Raw genomic sequence first — 15,102 nt, 5'->3', positions numbered from 1 at the left:
ACTTAAAGATATTGTTTCCTGTGAATTAGTATCTATATGTTTTGAAATAAATCTGTTCTTTTAAGACCTTATTAGTATTTTTTTAAAATTATAGTATTCAGCTATTTAATGATTGTAAATATATTCCAAAACTTCTAATTTGGCTTTTGCTGTAATATTTGCCTTTCTGATGTCTTGGACACAGTGACGACTTTTCAATAAGAATGTCATTAAGAAATTAGTCATGTGTACCACAGTAAATACTTGGTACTTAAGGAGTTTTTAATGTATGCCAGTCACTGTGCTAAGCACATTACATGCTTATTTAATTCTCACAACTGAACTTACGAGGTATAGATATTATACTATTTATAGATGAGGAAACAGACTCAAACAGTAATGCTGGTTGTTCTTGGTGTTAACTTTGTGAAATCACAAAAATCTTTTAAATTATAGCTTTCCAGTGTTGAGGAGTGGCTTTCATAATGTATGAATTGTGGATCTTTTTGTGTTCTTCAGTGGTATCTTAAAAATTTGTAGGTTTTTTCCTAAATGGAATCATGCAATAGGTATTCTCTAGTGTCTGGCTTTTGTCCCTCAGCAAAATGTTTTTGTGATTCATCTGTGTTTGTATCTATCAGTAGTTTGTTCCATTTTTCTGTTGACTAGTGTTCCTTTTATGTTTAAACTACAATTTCGCTGTTTGCCTTTCATGGACTTTTGGTAGTATTATGAATAAAGTTGCTCTGAAGATTTGAGTACATGCCTTTGTATGGACATATGCTTTCATTTTTCTTGGGTGAATATTATACCAAAGAGTGGGACTTCTGGGTCACATGGTATATGTATCTTTTATTTCATAAGAAACTGTGAAACTGTTTTCCAAAGTAGTTGCATGATTGTACAGTCCCATCAGTAGTAAATGAGAGTTCCAGTTTCTCCATATCTTCACCAACACTTTGCATTGTGAGCCTTTTTAAGTTGAGACATTTTAGTGGATATTTCCTTGTATATCCATATCGTTTTAATCTCCATTTCTTTGATGACTAATGACTCTAAATGTTTTTCATCTACTGAGTGGCTCTTCATACATCTTTTTAAGTTTAATGTTCACATCTTTTGCCCATTTTTAATAGGGTTATTTGCCTTCTTATTACTCAGCTGTAAGACATCTTTATATATTCTACATAGAAGTCTTTTTTTCATTTTCTCCATTATGTTGTGAATATTTTTATCCCTTAATGGTATCTTTCAAAGAGCAGAAGGTTTCAATTTTGATGAAGTGCTGTTTGTCAGTTTTCTCCCTTATGGATACCTGCTTTTTTGGTGTCCTATCTGATAGATGTTTGTCTTACATGGGGCAGTGGGATTTTTGTCTCAAACTATAAAACTTTGAGAGGTTTTATAGTTTAGCTTTTATTTAAAAGTCTACAGTTCATTTTGAGTTAATTTTTGTGAATGTTATGATGTAATGTCAAGGTTCAAGTATCATTTGTTGATAAGGTTTTTCTTTTCCCCTTGAATTACCTTGACATCTTTGTTGAAGATCAAATGACCGTATTCGTGTAGATTTATTTCTGGATTCTCTGTTATGTTCCATTGATGTATGTTTTTTGTTATTACAGGAGCACACTGTATTAAATAATCTTAAAATCAGATAGTGTAAATCCTTCAACTTTTTTTTTTTTTAAATTATACTTTAAGTTCTGGGGTACATGTGCAGAATGTGGTGGTTTGTTACATAGGTATATACGTGCCATGGTGGTTTGCTGCACCCATCAACCCATCATCTGCATTAGGTATTTCTCCTAATGCTATCCCCCCCCTTGTCCCCCACCCCGCGACAGGCCCCGGTGTGTGATGTTCCCCTCCCTGTGTCCATGTATTCTTATTGTTCATCTCCCACTTATGAGTGAGAACATGTGGTGTTTGGTTTTCTGCTCTTGTGTTAGTTTGCTGAGAATGATGGTTTCCAGCTTCATCCATGTCCCTGCAAAGGACATGAACTCATCCTTTTTTTTATGGCTGCCTTTGTTTCTTTTAAAAATTGTTTTGGCTGTATTATAAATTTTTAATTTTTTTGTCAATCTTTACAAAAATGCTTTCTGAGATTTTGACTGAGATTGTGTTGAAACTATAGATCAATTTAGGGAGAATCAGTATCACAGCAGTATTAACTGAGTGTTCAGCTCCATGAACATGGTATATAATTATTTTTGTAGGCCTTTCTTAATTTCTTTCAGCAGTGTTTTCTAGTATTCAGAATGTTAGTCTTGTACATGTTAAATTTGTCTTTAAATATTTTCTGCTTTTGAAACTAATATATTTTTACAAAACTTAATTTTACATTTTCATTACAAATATGTAGAAATACAGTTGATGTTTAATAGTGATCTTGTATCCTATACCCTTGCAAACTCCACTTCTTAGTTCCAGTTACTTTATTGTAGTTTTTTTTGTTTTTTACTGTGTGTGGTGTGTGTGAATAGAACCTGTTTTAATTTTTCCTTTCCAATCTGGATGCCTTTTCTTTTTCTTACATTATTCCACTGCTTAGGACCTTCAGTAAAATCGCAATTAAAAATGGTGAGAGTGGACATTCTTGTTTTGTTCCAGTCTTAGAGGGGGAAATTAGTCTTTTACCATTAAGTATGATCTTAGCTGTAGGTTTTCTGAGGATGCTCTTTATAGGTTGAGGAAGTTGCCTTCTTTTTTAGTTTGCTGAGATTTTTGTTTTGTTTTGTTTGAGACAGGGTCTCCTCTGTTGCCCAGGCTCTTGTACAGTGGCACCATCATGGCTCACTGCAGCCTCGACTGCCTGGGCTCAGGCAATCCTCCTGCCTCAGCCTCCTAAGTATTTGGGACCACAGGCATGTGCCACCACACTCAGCTAATTTTTTTTTTTTCCTTTTCTTTTTTTTTTTTGAGGAGTCTCACCGTTGCCCAGGCTGGAGTGCAGTGGCACGATCTTGGCTCACTGCAACCTCTGCTTCCTGGGTTCAAGCAATTCTCATGCCTCAGCCTCCTGAGTAGCTGGGACTACAGGCACACACCGCCATGCCCAGCTAATTTTTGTTTCATATTTTAGTAGACTCGGGGTTTCACCCTGTTGCCCAGGCTGGTCTCGAACTCCTGAGCTCAGGCAATCTGGCTGCCTCAGCCTCCCAAAGTGCTAGGATTACAGGTGTGAGCCACCGCACCTGGCCTGAATTTTTGTATTTTTTTGTAGAGATGGGGTTTCACTATGTTGCCCAGGCTGTTCTCAAACCCTGGCCTCAGGCAGTCTTCTTGCCTCAGCCTCCCAAAGTGCTGGGGTTATAGCCGTGAGCCACTGCACCTGGCCAGTTTGCTGAGTTTTTTTTTTTTTTTTTTTTTTTTAATTTCTTCCTGAATGGGTGTTTTGTTATTTCTCTATGTCTATTGGAATTAATCACGTGGGTTTTTTTTGGCATGTTAATGTAGTGAATTACATTGATTTTTGAATACTGAACCAACCTTGTATTCCTGAGACAAACCCCATCTGTACTGATATTTTCTTTACATATTTTGCTGGGTTTGACCTGCTAATATTTTGTTAAGAATGTTTGCATCTATACCCAAGTGACACTGATATGTAGTTTCTTTTACTTGTGGTCCTCTTGCCTCATTTTGGTATCAGGGTTATTTATACTGGCCTCCTTAAATATGTTAGAAAGTGTGTCCTCTCCTTCTGTTTCCTAAAGAGATTGTGTACAGCTGATATTAAATCTTTAGATGATTGAAGAATTCACCAGTGAAACCATCTTGGTTTGGAGTTTTCTTTGTGGAAAGCTTTTAAATTATAAATTTATTCGATACAGAATTATTTAGACATTTCTTTGTCAGTTTTGATAATCTGCATGTTTGTTCTAAGAAATTTTGTCTACTTGTCAGTTTTATTAGCATAAAATCACCCTTAGTATACTTTTAATGGTTGCAGCATTTGTAGTGATGTCCTTTCTTTTATTTCTGATGTTGGTAATTTGTGTCTTTTTTCTTGATCAGCCTAACTAGAAGTTCTTTTCAAATAACCAACTTTACTTTAATTGATTTTATCTAGTTTGTCCCACATCTCTTTTACCATTTTCTACTTTTATTATTCCCTTACCTCTACTTTTAGTTTAATATGCTCCTTTTTTCTAGTGTCTTAGGGTGGAAGTTTGGAATGCTGTTAAACCATTATTTTTTCTTCTAAAATATGCACTTAAAAGCTGTAAATTTCCAAGTACGTATCTTTAGCTTTACCCTGTATAATCTAATCATGTTTTTGCCATTTAGTTCAATGTATTTTTAAAATTTTAAATGATTTATTTGATCCATGAGTTAATTAGAAATCTTAATATCCAAATGTTTGGAAAATGTCCCAAAATAGAAAATGTCCCCCCCCCCCAAAAAAAAATGTCCTTTTTGTAACTGATCTTTTAATTTTTTTGTGGTCAGAAAACAGTTTCTATGTCATTTCAGTTCTTATAAATTCATGTGTCTTGTTTTATGGCCCAGCATATGTTCTTTGTTGTTGATTGTACCAAGACACATGTATATTTTCATGTTTGTTCTTATGTGGTTGGTTGTAGTATTCAGTTAAACCAAGGTAGTTTATAGTGTTGTTCAGGTCTTACATATCTTCACTGATTTTCCGTCTACTCATTTTACCAGTTAGTGTGAAGGAAGTATTTAAATCTCCAGCTGTAATTGTAGATATCTATTTCTCCTTTTAGTTCTGTCAGTGTTTGCTTTATGTGTTTTGGAATTCTATCATTGGCTGCATAAATGTTTAGAATTATTTTGTAGTTTTGATAATTTGAGACTGTAAGCATTACAAAACGTATTCCTTCTAAAATCTTCTTTGTCTGATATTAATATAGGCACTGCTGCTTTTAGGATTAGTGTTTATATGATATATCCTTTTCTGTTTTATGTTTCCTATCTGTGTTAATTTAAAGTGATATCTTATAGACAACATATATATAGTTGGGTCTTGTTTTTTTACTTAATCTGACAATCTCTACTTTTAATCTAGTATGAGAGTCTCTTCTGTTTAATTGAGGTTTGTAGACCATATATATTTACTGTAATTATCGATATAGTTAGATTTAAGTGTACCATCTTGCCATCTTTGTTTTCTACTTGTCCTACCTATTTTGTGCTTGCTTTTCCTCTTTTTATACCTTTTTTGGATTACATATTTTAAAAATGTGCATTCCATTTAATCTACTTTCTTGGTTGATTAGTTTTATTTTATGTATTTGGTAGTTGCTGTAGGGTTTTACAACATGAATCTTGAACTTATCGCAATCTACCTTCATCACTTTAGAAATAATGTAAGATCCTTACTGTAGTGCACTTCCAGTTTCCTTCCTTTCATTCTTTTTGCTATTGTCATTGATTTTATTCTACATACGTTATTAGTGTACATTATTACTACTTTTGCTTTAGACAATCAAATATCTTCTTAAAACTTAAATGTCTTATAATTTGTCACGTTTACCATTTGTTACTCTTTCTTTGTGTAGAACTAGGTTTCTATCTGCTCTTTTAAAAAATTTAATAGACTATATCTTAGAGCAGTTTTAGGTTTACAGAAAAATTGAACAGAAAGTACAGAGTTCATATATACTACCCCAGTCCCACCCTTTGCAGGTTCCCTCTTGTATTGGTGTGGTACATTTGTTACAATTGAGAGCTGATACATTATTCTTAGCTGAGTCCATAGTTCACATTAGGGCTCACTCTGTGATGTACAGTTCTGCTACCATTTTTCTACTTCTTAAAACTCTTCCTTCAGTGTTTCTTGGATTGCAGGCCTCCTGGTAACAGATCATCTCAGCTTTTGTTTGTTTGAAATGTCTTTATTTCCCCTTTATCAGTGAAGAATATTTCTGCTTTATATAGGTTTTAGCTTGCAGTTGTTTTTTTTTTTTTTGTCCTTTCTAGCACTTTACAAGTGTAATTCCTTTGTTTTTAACTGGTTGCATTACTTTTGACAAGGAGTCTGGTAATTCTTATCTTTGTTCCTCTGTGTGTAATGTGTCTTTCCACTTCTTTGGCTTCTTGTAAGATTTTCTCTATATGTCTGGCTTTCTATTATGTGCATTGGTATGGTTTCTTTGTGCTTAATCTTCTTTATGTATGTTGAGTTTCTTGAATATGTGTGTTCAGTTTTCCTCAAATTTGGAAAATTTTTCGGCCCTATTTCTTCATGTATTTTTTGTTTCTCCTTCCTTCTGCAGTTCCAATTACATTATTTTTAGATTGCCCTTGATATTCTCACAGGTTCTTGATAATCTGTTTTTGTTTTGTTTTGCTCTTTTTGATGGTTGTACATCTTCAATTTTGTGATCTTCTTTTCTGCAGTTTAATCTACTGTTAATTCCATCCAGTTACTTTTTTGAGATACTGCATTTTTTATGTTTAGAAGATGCATTTTATTCTTTTAAAAATCATTTTCTTTTTTGTTCCTTTAAAAAAATCCTTTAATATATTTATAATATTTTGAAGTTTATGCCTTTAAAGACACCCTGTCTTGCTTCTGGGCTTCTTTGTTTTATCGGATTTCCCCCCTAGCGGTGTGGGTCACACATTTCTTCATTTTCTTACGTTTAGTAAGTTTTGATTGACTCCTGGACATTCATCACACTGTTGGCTGGATTTTGTTGATTTCTTCTCAAGAGATTTTAATTTTGTTTTGGCAGACTGATAAATTTCTTGCAGACGTGTATGAACCTTTTGAGCTTGCTTTTAAACTTTGTTCTGGCAGATCTAGTGTAGCCTTTACTGTAGGACTAGGTTAGCACTTGGTGGTGCTGCTGCTGCATTTTCTACTGATTGCCCAGGTTTCTCTGGGTGGAACTTGAACATTCTGCAGTCTTATGTAATCTTTGGGATCTTTTTTTTTTATTATACTGCTTCCTGATCATTGTTCTTTGCCTGGCCTTGTGAATTTCACTTTATTCATGCACACATTCAATGAAAAACTATAGAGCTGTGTTGTTACATGTGGTAGCCATTAGCCATATGTGGCTCGTGAGTGTTTGAATTATGGTTATTCTGAATTTAAATGTGCTGTATGTGCAAAACACACTGTGTTAGTCTGTTTGCATTGCTGTAAGGGAATAACTTAGACTGGATAATTTATAAAGAAAAGAGGCTTATTTTGACTCATAGTTCTGCAGACGTACAAGAAGCAAGCATACTGCTGGCGTCTGCTTCCAGATGAGTGTGTCAGGAATGTTACAGTCATGGTGGAAGGGAAAAGGGGAGCAAGCTTGTCACATGGTAAGAGGGGAAGCAAGAGAGAGGCAGCAAGAGAGAGTGGGTTGGGGGAGGTACTACACTCTTGAACAACCAGATCTTGTGTGAACTCAGAGTGAGAACTCATTACCAAGAGGAGGGCACCAAGTCATTCATGAGAGATCTGCCCCCGTGGCCCAAACACCTCTCACCAAGTCCCACCTCCAACATTAGGGATTACATTTCAACATGAGATATGGGTGGGGACAAATATCCAAATCATATCACACACACTGAATGTTAGGGATGTAGGTTGGAAAAACATATATGAAAATCTCACTTTTTAAATGTCAGTTACATCCTGAAGTGATAATATTATGAGTGTATTGGGTGGTATACATTGTATTAAAATTAATTTCACCTTCTTTTTACTTTACAGTGTAGTTACTAGAAAATTAAAAATTACATTTTAGGTTCATAATATGTTTGTTTTGGGCAGTGCTGCTCTAGAATCCCTCTGCAGATTTCAGGAGCACTTTCTCTCCTGAGTACCATCCTTTTTGCTAATCTGTCCCACAAATTCCCACTACCTCAGACTTCCTGAATTTTTATCTGTCTCTTGTACTCTGTGAGTCCTCCATATTCTTCTTGGCTTCCCTTTTCTGCACTGTTGTCCTGACTGTGCATCCAAGCATTTGTAGAGACACTTTTCCTTTTTCCAGGCCTCACAGTGCTGGGCTGCTCATTGTCTGATGTTTTAAAATTGTAGTTTTATATATTTTATCAGTTTTCTAGTTCAGTTCAATGGGAGAGCATGTCCGATACCAGTTACTACATCATGCCTGGTAGCAAATATCTTAAGGCATGAGGAATTGGGTGCCCATGTGAGTTCACCCTTATTTGGAATTAAAAATACCCGTTGCAACTAATCCTAAATTTTGATTACAAGTGAAATTCATAATTTTGTGAGTTTCATTTTGGATTGACTTTGGAACTGTTTTCATATAGAAACTTTTGTTTTCTTTGACACTGCATTATGCTCAGTACAGAAGCATCCAGTGAAATTTTGATAGTTTTCAAAGGTAAGGTAGTTCAAATAGTTTGAACACTGGTTAAAGCCATTTCATTTAACTATTCCTACTAGTATGGAAAATTGGAAGCTGAGTAAGTTGTACCATGGTATAAAACATGATATTCAACATTTAAATGTCCTTGATAATGCTTTAAAGGTCTTGTTTCTGTCAGGACTACCTTCTATTAAAAAAGATGTTTTGTTTTTAATCACCTATTTGAGATAGGAAAAAAACAAATTATATTTTTTTGTACTCTTTCATACACCACTCACCACAGGATACTTTGTCTTTGGTCACCAAAACGTGTGTGAGGGTTTCCCACTTACCAAGTAGTTATCCAGTGGACACCAGCTGGATTTCCTATAATTCAGTTCAATTCTGATACTATCTACCTGGAGATGGCATCAGGTCCTACAGGTTGAGGGCTCAGCCTGAGAAGACTGGCCCACTTCAGATGCCAATTGCAAGTCCCTGGTTGTGATCAGTACTTCTGATCAATTGGCTATAAATCAGGGGTTCTCACTACCCCTTCGTCTGGTTTGATTAATTTGCTAGAGCAGCTCACAGAACTCAGAGAAGCACTTTACTTATGTTTCCCCATGTATTATGAAGGATATAGATGAATGACCAGATGGAAGAGATGCATAGGGCAAGGTGTATAGAAAGGGGCACAGAGCTTCCATCCTCTGTCTGGTTGTGCTACCATCCAGGAACCTCCACGTGTTCAGCAATCTGGAAGCACTCCAAACCGTGTCCTTTCTTTTTTTTGTTTTTGTTTTTAAGGGTTTGTTACCTAGGCATGATTGATTACATACATCATTGACCGCTGGTAATCAACTCAACCTTCAGTCTCTCTCCCCTCCCCAGAGGTTGGGAGTTGGGGCTGAAAACATCAACCCTCTGTTCATGCCTAGGTCTTTCTGATGACCAGCACACATATTGAAGCTACCTAGGGCCCCCTAGTCACTAGTCATTTCACTGGCGTGCAAGAGACACTTGCCACTCCAGCAGAAACCAAATATGTATTTCTTATTACATCACATTATTTCTATCTGTGTGATTTGTGTGATATTGTATAATTTTTAGTTCTGGTAATTGTCATATAGAAACTCTAAATATATTTTAAAAGGTATTATGAAATTATCAGTAATTGTAAGTACTTCACAGCAGGTGTCTACATGTTCATGGGCTCTCTCATATATAGGTATTGATGTGCAATGTATATCTGAACCTGCTGAAATGTACTGGTCTGCTGAGACTGAGATTTGCTTTGCTGTCTTGAATCTATTGCTATAGTAGGCATTCATTTTTTTTCCACCTCTTTATTCAACAAAAGCATTTACTGAATTGTGGTTATGTATAGCAGTTAAAAGCATTCCTGGATTCTAATCCTGGCTTCAGCACTTTACTAGCTGAATACCTTGGGAAGTTGCTTCTTTAGTATTTGCGTTCCCTCTTGAGAATAGTAATGGGGTAATAATGAGGTTGTTGTTGGCATTACATCAGGTAATGACATGTGAAGCAATTAGTATGCTGATTAGCATATGATGAATGCTCAAGTATTACTGCTGCTCTTGTAGTTGTTGTTTTTACGTTAGGCTTTCCCTGGATGCATTGTCTATAGTTTTAATCTCCTTCCTCTGGCAGTACTTCCTTCCCTGCTTAATTTTTTTTTCTCATTAAGGACTTTTCCACCAACCTACCACCTATATTATATATTCCCTATTCACCTTGTACTATAGGTCTCCCCACTAGAATGTAAGCTCTGTGAAGTCAGGAATAGTGATAGGGATTGATTCCTAGCACCTAGAAAAGTGCCTGGAGAATATGTTGGATGCTTAGTAAAAATTTTCCAAATGAATTATATTGAATCCTGGGCCAGATACTGACTAGATATTGGGGATATAAAAAGAACAAAGTACAAAGTTCCTTCTTTTAAAAACGCATATGGTATAATAGAAGAGACTCATACTTGTACAACTAACTACAGTAATTTTACCCCCTGGGAGTGATGGTGGTAGTTAAGGTGTACTGAAGATGGCGTCACAGAACGCGTCATTCAAGCGTACATTTGATCTATATAAGAGACAAAGGGGAAAGTTATTTCCAGGTGGAGGTAAAAACAAAGAGCTTAACAGTTTTACCAGTGGCTTGTTGTCTAGGTTAACAGTGTATGTCAACGGGTAGTCGAGGGAGATAGGGATAGCAATTAGAGGTCCAGGCTGTCTCCCTTTTAGATGGACGGAAGCAATGGGATTTGAAGGTTCAGTATATGAAATTTGATGATAACTGACTCAGCACTAACATTCTAGTTTAGTTTTTTTTTTTTTGGAAGAGCGTGTCTCATTATAGATTATGGTAAAAGAACTATAAAAACTTGATTTTTTACAATATTGTCTTTTAGAAACTACTTGAAAACTAGGTACAACATACATCATCAATAACAGTACATTTATATAATTGAGGAATGCATTTTGAGATGAGAATATGTACTGTGATGTGTAACTATCAAATTTGTGTTTAATCACTTGTTTGCCATAGTCCAAATAGCTAAATTTTGGCTTTACTTTGAATTATTGTATTTTAGAAGTTGGTAATGCAACTAAATTTGAGGAATTTTTTTCTGCATTTTAGTACAATTAGATTAAAAGCTGAAATTGGTGTTTTAAAGTAAGCTCCTTTTACCTTTGCAAAAAAAAACCTTGTTTATGTGTTTTTATGTCTTTTAAAGTTTGGGTTTTTAATACTTAATTTGTTAATATAAAAAGAATACTTGGCAGTTTGTGTTTTTCCCGCCCCCAGAGGAGGTGTCCGTTTCCAAATAGAAACTAAATCAGTGTCATAATAATACTGCTGAATCAGATTCAAAAGATTGGTGTTGCTGTGGATAAATTATCATTTTCATTTGATGAAATGGATTTACTTGGGGATTGGTTGAATCACCTGATCATGCAATTCTAAATTATTGTGTTAGCATTGTAATTGATCCTGGCCAATAGGAGTGAGGAGAGAGATCGCTTTCCTTTTTCTACCTGAATGTCCTGCTCTATCTTCAAGCAAGAATGTAGCAGGTCTGGATTATTCTTTGTGCACCTAATCCATTGAGCAGTGTTCACTAGTTGTTGCGGGAAGTCAGGGACCCCAAATGGTGGGACTGGCTGAAGCCGTGGCAGAAGAACGTAGATTGTGAAGATTTCATGGACATTTATTAGTTCCCCAAATTAATTAATAATTTCTTATGCCTGTCTTTAATCTCTTAATCCTCTCAGCTAAGGGGGATGTATATCGCCTCAGGACCCTGTAATAATTGCATTAACTGCACAAACTGTACAGCATGTGTGTTTGAGCAATATGAAATGTGGGCACCTTGAAAAAAAGAACAGGATAACAGCAATGTTTAGGAAACAAGAGAGATAACCTTAAACTCTGACCTCTGGTGAGCTGGGCGGAACAGAGCCATATTTCTCTTCTTTCAAAAGCAAATGGAAAAAATGTCGCTGAATTCTTTCTCTCAGCATGGAACATCCCTGAGAAAGAGAATGCGCCCCTGGGGGTGGGTCCCTGAACTGTTCCGCCTGGGCGTGGTCGTCTCTTGTGGTTGAGACTGCAGAGGTGAAATAGACTCCAGTCTCCCATAGCGCTCCCAGGCTTATTAGGAAGAGGAAATTCCCGCCTAATAAATTTTGGTCAGACCGGTTGATCTCAAACCCTGTCTCCTGATAAGATGTTATCAATGACAATGGTGCCTGAAACTTCATTAGCAATTGTAATTTCGCCCTTCTCTTGTGGTCCTGTGATCTCGTGATCTCGCCCTGCCTCCACTTGCCTTGTGATATTCTATTACCTTGCAAAGTACTTGATGTCTGTGACCCACACCTATTCGCACACTCCCTCCCCTTTTGAAACTCCCTAATAAAAATTTGCTGGTTTCTGTGGCTTGTGGGGCATCACGGAACCTACCGACAAGTGATGTCTCCCCCGGACGCCCAGCTTTAAAATTTCTCTCTTTTGTACTCTGTCCCTTTATTTCTCAAGCTGGCCGACGCTTAAGGAAAATAGAAAAGAACCTATGCGAATATCGGGGCAGATTCCCCGATAACTTCTGTTCCTTTATTAATGTGAATTATAGACAGCCATCAGTCTTCTATTCATTTTTGTCATTTTGTGTTAATTTCATTGTTCCCTTTAAAAGATAGCTAGCTGGTGAAAATTACACGTATACACATTGTATTGAAATACAGGTATATTTTATGGTGATAACAATTATTTCACAATTTTCTTGATGAAAACAATATGGTGGACATTTTAAACTATTTAAAACAAGTTTAGTTTATTGAAACTAGTAAGTTCAGTAGGCTATACGCACAGTACAGATAAATATAAAGCATAACATATGATACAGAGGATAGGAAAATGGGACCTAGGAAACCAATTTTTGAATCTCACGATGCAAAGAATATTACTGAACATTTTGAGTAATAATTCCTGAAGAAAAAGGATTCGTAACAGTAGAAATACTCAGTTGGCTAACGTTTTGTTTTATTCCAAATAAATGACTTTTTAAAATTTAATTTTCATTTAACAGTATTTGTGGAGCTTTCTGCTAGGAATGGTGTTGAGTGCTAGAATTTTGTATAATTAAATGTATATTTAATTCAGTTTTGGAGTCAAGAACAATAACGCATCTCAAATTTTTTTCTTTTTTAGGGAATTGCATTTTGTGAAAAAAGAACAAGAATTTTCTGCAAGGATCATATCTAAGTGCACTTTTTGCTGATACTTCATTTCTAGTAAGACATTTTTTCTTTTCTGTGTTAAGTAAATACAATGGAAATGTATTTTAAAAATCAGGCTGTTCTTGTGAGATTGAATGGCAGTTATTTTAGAGGTTTTCTTGGGGGCGAAGGGGCGCTTAATTTAGACCAGTTAAGGAAATTTGTAAAATTCAGTTGAAATGCATAATATTGTGTAGTGGCAGTTTCTCTTATATTTTGTCTGACGCTGCTGAAATCACCTCATATTTTTTCATCTTTCACACTTCTTCCATATTCTCGATCAGTTAACCTCTATTTGAAGAAAGAAGAAAAGAAAATTAAGTAGGTAGTTGGTAGTTACTGAGACAGTTAATAGGATGAAGGGAGAGTTGGGGGACATGAGTTACATGAGCTGAGGAAAGATTTTCAAATGAAAGATGACATGGACAGGTCTAGCCATATCTCATGAAGCATGGGAAAGGTCAAATAGAAAAAGCAAATTTTAGGAGATCTTTTAAAAATGTGGACATTTTTAATGACTTTGAATTTACTGCCTTAATGGGTTCATATTTGCAAAGCTCAGGAGGGGATTATTTTGATTAAAAAAATTACATTGGCCTAGGTTAACGTTCACAGTATCTCAGTAAGATGTATAGTCCTCAAAAGTTTTCAGATGTGTAGTCCTGAAAAGTTTTCATGAGTGAAACCTTACCTGAATTCCACCTTCTACTTAAAATGGAAAAGAAGTGAATTATATTAATGCTAGAATATTTTAAAATAAGTAATTTTGAAAAATGTTAGGGGATATTCTTCAGTGTGTTATAATAAGTTAACATTAGCATTTTAAATATTAGATATCATTGATCCAGGCTGATGATTATGTCAGTAAAGATCTTGGAAAAGGTATCTTAAAAATTTTTATTTTGCCCATTTCGGGAATACTTTTGCTACTTAACATAGGTCTAAATTTTTTTTCTTGAATAATTAAATAGTAGAAAGAAGTCACATTTTACAAACTTACAAAAATGAGTTCTTTGTTAAAGTATGATATTCTGACATCAGTTTCATATGGCTATATATTTTTCTTGTTATAACTTGACTGAAGAACAGCCCATTTAATGATTGATAATCTTTAGTTTAGGAGACTAGGAGAAAAAGGCCTGTTTATCCAACTGATGCAAAGTACCTTCAGTTTAAAACTTGTGTATGTGTAGGTGGGATGGGAATAGTAGAGTTTAATTCTCATTTTTAAATACAAACCTTGGTTAGTCTTGTGTAAATCTGTTTCTTTTTCTCATCATTGCAGTTGGCCCTCTCTACCCATAGGTTCCTCATCTGTGGATCAACCAACTGTGGATTAAAAAATACCCTATACTTCGAAACAATAAAAAATAATATACCAATAAAAAATTTTACATTGTATTAGATATTATAAATATTCTAGAGATGATTCAAAATATAGGAGGATTTGTGTAGGTTGTATGCAAATACCGCACCATTTTTATATAAGAGACTTGAGTGTCCTAGGATTTTGGTATCCATGGGGGATTCTGGAACCAATTTCCCACTCCACAGATACTAAGCAAGGATTTTACTTAGATTTCTCACCTGTTTGTTTTGTTCATTAACTGCTGGAAACAGTGATATGAGCTAAAGCACTCATGCACTTAGCTGAGAACTCTGTACTTTCTCTGAACCTCAGTAATGGCTGTGGGTATAACTTCAGATGTTATATTTTGAGTCATGTTTAAATTTTAGGGAATTCTCTATGCTGCTTCCTCTACTAGTCTCTAAGGATGTAGACAGTGTCTTATCCTTCATGATGGGCCTTCTATGGTTCTGTGGGTTGTGCCTGAGTTAATAACTACTTACTTAGGAGTTACTCTTGAGTATTTAGATTGGAAATGCCTTTTCTTTTTGAATAGATTTGTATGTTAACTGGTGAAGCTCAGATTAGAGATTTTCTTTACAATTCTGCTGCAGTAGAAATTGGAGGTTTGTCATAGGGATTAGACAGAATTTCTCCTGGCTTTCCTTCATGTCTTGGA

The 15,102-nt window shown here is 35.4% G+C and overlaps 1 protein-coding gene across 7 annotated transcripts in view; it reads left to right on the top strand.

Annotated features, from left to right (window-relative positions):
• The window catches only part of MEF2A (myocyte enhancer factor 2A), a 158,186-nt gene that overhangs the window by 19,179 nt on the left and 123,905 nt on the right, over window positions 1–15,102 (top strand). For all 7 annotated transcript variants that reach the window (XM_032175784.2, XM_032175781.2, XM_032175783.2 and 4 more), the window contains exon 2: window positions 13,008–13,090. The gene's annotated coding sequence lies outside the window, so the exon portion shown is untranslated. The remainder of the gene's footprint in view (window positions 1–13,007; window positions 13,091–15,102) is intronic.

This window comes from Hylobates moloch, unplaced genomic scaffold (genome assembly GCF_009828535.3).
Source record: "Hylobates moloch isolate HMO894 unplaced genomic scaffold, HMol_V3 SCAFFOLD_14, whole genome shotgun sequence".
NCBI lineage: Eukaryota > Metazoa > Chordata > Mammalia > Primates > Hylobatidae > Hylobates > Hylobates moloch.
The sequence above is the reverse complement of the archived record's forward strand: the minus strand, read 5'-3'. Positions and strand labels throughout refer to the sequence as shown.